Source organism: Mustela nivalis (genome assembly GCF_964662115.1).
Source record: "Mustela nivalis genome assembly, chromosome: 4".
Taxonomy (NCBI): domain Eukaryota; kingdom Metazoa; phylum Chordata; class Mammalia; order Carnivora; family Mustelidae; genus Mustela; species Mustela nivalis.
In genome coordinates, this window is record NC_139023.1 from 159,819,377 (window position 1) to 159,823,918 (window position 4,542).

Genomic DNA, 4,542 nt, shown 5'->3' on the forward strand with positions numbered 1-4,542 from the left:
TATGTGTGTGTGTACACCTTTTCTCAGACTTTTAGGTGACCCAAATGATACCACTGATGAATTCTACTGAACAGTTAAAGAAGAAATAAGACCAACCCTAAACAAACTCTTTCAGAAAATGGATAAGAAGCAAACACTGCCCAACTCATTTTGTGAGAACAGAATTATTTTTTATCTAAAGCCAGACAAAGTTACCTCAGAAAAAGAAAACTCAGACTAGCATTTGTCATGGACACAAATGGAAAAATAAAATTATCAGCAATCTATCCTAGCAATAGTATAATATAACCTAGTATAAAAAGAATGATACATTATGACCAATCCCCCTTTGTTTAAGGAAGGCAATATTGGTTTAACATTCTAATATCAGTCCTATAATTCATCACATTAATGAAGATGAAAACACATGTAATTTTTTTAATATATGCAGAAAAAGAACATTTGACAAAATGTTCATGCCCATGATTAAGGACATTTCTGAAAACCTTATAGTTAACATACTTCCCTAAAATAAGAAATAAGCCAAGAATATCTACTTACATTTATTGGCAGCATAATAGAAGCTTTTAAGCAGTGCAATAAGGCAAAAAATAAAAGGCTTGCAAATAAAAAGTAAATTTATCTTTATTTATAGAAGACAATGCCTTAAGTGATCTATAATAAAAGTAATATGACTAACATTAAGCTCAGCAAAGAGGCAGATATACAAAACGTACACTAATATTCTATCAACAATTCAAAATGAAATTTTAAAGACACAATATATAATAGCAACAAATATCATGAAATAATCAGGGCAAATTTTTTCAAATATGTATGAAATTGGTACATTGGATATTATAAAACTTTGGTAAGAGAAATTAAAGAGAGCTAAATAAATTGAGAAATAAACCATATTTATGTATTGGAAGATGCAAAGTTGTTACAATATCAGTTCTCCTGATATACAGTAAGACTGAGGATTAGCTACTGCTGTTGCTAACAACAGATTTTTATGATTGTCATGTATACTTACATAACGTGTGACAAAAATTAAATGGCTCAGACAAATGTTAAAAATTATTCTTACAGCAGGCATAACTCTGAGGTTTATACTTTTTTATGTTAAATCAACTCTGCCTAAAGTTCTCAAACTGTGTGCCAGGGCATAAAAGTTTGCCACAACAAACTCACAGTATATTTTACTTTTTCTAGGCAAGGGCAGTGATACTCTGTATCTTCCTTACCTGAAATATACTAGTTAGAGGTAGTTTACAATTTCAACAGTGGATTATGCTATGTTCCTTTGATGACACATCTCTGGAGATGTTTTTTCAGTGGATGATATTTTTCAAAGGGTGTGAAAATCACTGTAGAGGAGGAAATGAGAATGATGGTGTCTAATTTCATTTCAGGCTTTAAGAAGTTTATCTAGGCCTAACAGTCACACACACATTAATAAGTAATTATGGTTATTTAAAATGAAACAAAAACATCACTTTTTCTTTTAATTTACATGTATCATGTTTTTCAAATTACTATTAAATTGTTAGCACATAATATGCATCATGTTGTTTGTACCTAACTACTCAATAAGCAGAACTTTCAAGTATTTCTTTAGTCATAGGGACACCACGGAAATTATCAGATTACAAAGGATGCAGTAAATCAAGAAATCTGAGAACTTTGGAACTAATCATTTAAGAAAAATACCTATTAGTGATCAGTACAATCCAGTCTGTACTACTTTAGAAGTCTGAACATTTTAGTGATCAACAACACTGGGTATCAGGGAAATACAAATCAAAACCACAATGAGATACCACCTCACACCAGTCAGAATGGCTAAAATTAACAAATCGGGAAATGACAGGTGTTGGCGAGGATGCAAAGGGGAATCCTCCAATACTGTTGGTGGGAATGCAAGCTGGTGCAACCACTCTGGAAAACAGTATGGAGGTTCTTCAAGATATTGAAACTGGAGCTACCCTATGACCCAGCAAAGATACAAATGTAGTAATCTGAAGGGGCACATGCACCTGAATGTTTTAGCAGCAATGTCCACAATAGCCAAACTATGGAAAGAACCTAGATGTCCATTTACAGATGAATGGATAAAGAAGATTTGATATATATATATACAATGGAATACTATGCAGTCATCAAAAGAAATGAAATCTTGCCATTTGCAACGATGTGGACAGAACTAGAGGATATTATGCTGAGCAAAGTAAGTCAATCAGAGAAAGACAATTATCATATGATCCCTCTGATATAAGGAATTTGAGAGGCAGGATAGGGGTTTGAGGGGTAGGAAAAAATGAAACAAGATTGGATCAGGAGGAAGAAAAACTGTAAGAGACTCTTAATCTCACAAAACAAACTGAGGGTTGCTGGGGGGTGGGGGAGTAGGGAGAGGGTGGTTGGGTTATGGGTTTTGGGTAGGGTATGTGCTATGGTGAGAGCTGTGAAATGTGTAAGACTGATGATTCACAGACCTATACCCTGGGACAAATAATACATTAGATGTCAATAAAAATAATTATTAAAACTAAATAAATAAATATAAAGCTCTGATGAACAACACAGAAAAAGAAGTCTGCACATTTTCTATGGAGGACCACATTAAATATTTAGGCTTTACAGTCTGTATTTGGTCTCTATTACATAGTGTTCTTTATTTGTTTGTTTTTTGTTTTTGCAGCCCTTTAGAAAGTAAAAATAATTCTTACCTCACAGGTCATTCAAGAAACAGGCCATGAGCTAGTTAGGGGACCACAGGTGACCCTTAGCCAGTTTCTGTTTTGGAACTTTGAGAAACACAGCTAATTTTATGGCTATAGTTTGGTACCAACTTACTGATCAACATAATAAAAACGTTAATATTTACCAAAAGTTGCAAAGCACGTTTGGTATTACCAAGCTAGGGACATTACGTTTTTTACATTATAACATGTCAGATACTGGTTATTGTCCTTCTTCCAGTCGCTTCTGCCTAGGTGGGGGTCACAGGGAGGTTACCATTGCCTTTGACAGTATGAACTTGATCACAGACCTCTGTGTTACTTCCACCTCATTTGTGTTCTCTTGTTTGCTTTGCACATGCTAATTTTAATTACTCTTTAAAACAGCTTCAAAAAAGAAACAAGAGTGAGGTGTGAACATGGGGAAAAAGAAAGCAAGAAAGTTTATGACCATGAGGCAAATGTTTAGTTACTGAGGTCAGAGGCTTAAAGAGAAGGAGAGATTAAAATCTAAAAAGAAAGAAAATATCCCATGCACTCAAAGAAAGAGAAGACCCCCAACATCCTTCCTGTTTACTCTTCCAAGATAACACACAGCTGGACCCACCTTAACACATCCTAACAGAAACCAACTTTATCAACTTTTCCATTCAGGCCAGGCTTGACTTAGTACAGTTAATGATGGACTATCTGTTTGCCAAGTGTATCCCTTGAATAACAGACTTCACAATGGTTAAAATTGAGAAATTGGAGCAAAAGTATCCAGTGGCCCTAAGGATTGCCAAAGACCCAAGATTTGAGCGATGACCAAGCCACACAAAGGAACCTATGCAGATGACAGCTTAGTACAGAGAGTAACTCAACACAAGTGTTATACTTGGCCACAACTAGCCTGGATCTTAAAAGAAGGATGGGGAAGATCCCTAGAGTTCCCATAATATATATCTCTTTTCTTTCTTTCTTTCTTTCTTTTTTTTTTTTTTTAAAGATTTTATTTATTTATCTGACAGAGAGAAAGAGTCACAAGTAGGCAATGAGGCAGGCAGAGAAAGAGAGAGGGAAACAGGCTCCCAGCTGAGCAGAGAGCCCAATGTGGGACTCTGGGATCATGACTGAAGGCAGAGGCTTAATCCACTGAGCCACCCAGGTGCCCCCATCATGTAGATTTCTAACCATGGGTACAACACTGAGTGGATGGCAGATGACTATGGAGGCCCTTGGTTCTAATTCTTAAAGATAGAGTTGATTATCTTTTATGTACCTTTACCAACTTTTTCTGTTGCCAGTTCATATAGCAATACTTTATAGCATGAATTATTTCACTTACTCATTTGCTCTGTTATGAGCTGAGTATGATTAAATAGTCACTTTGTCATGTTATTTTGAAATTGATATTTTGTATCATTTTAAATTTAGTTGCATCTTTTTATGAATCAGTTGATTGCTCACATAAAAATTCATCAGAAAAGTGCATAATAATTTGCCATTTGAAAACAAAACCTTATGTACAGAAGTATTTTACTGGCCTCCTCTTCACCCAATTCATTTCTACCATAGGGCTAGGGGATGAGCAAATGCATGTCACACAACACTGGACAGATGAAGTCAACAACAGTGTATTAGTGTATTAGTCATGCATGCACAAAGCCTAGGGGAGGAGGGTACTGTGTCATGCAGAACCATGTACAGGTTGCATTTAGGAACAAAGTGAACAACCAGGGACTATTGGAACTAGACTTTAGTATCAAGAAAATATTATGCTCCCTGATTCCTGTGGGAAGATGTGATTGGCTTGTTTGAAAAATTCCATGGGCTGTCA

At 35.4% G+C, this 4,542-nt stretch overlaps 1 pseudogene across 1 annotated transcript; it reads left to right on the top strand.

Annotated features, from left to right (window-relative positions):
- The first annotated feature begins 3,142 nt into the window (after window positions 1-3,142).
- On the top strand, window positions 3,143-3,950 carry LOC309863167 (rRNA-processing protein FCF1 homolog; annotated as a pseudogene). Its single transcript has 2 exons — window positions 3,143-3,666; window positions 3,888-3,950. The product of its transcript is annotated as an rRNA-processing protein FCF1 homolog (transcript).
- Window positions 3,951-4,542: the final 592 nt, after the last annotated feature.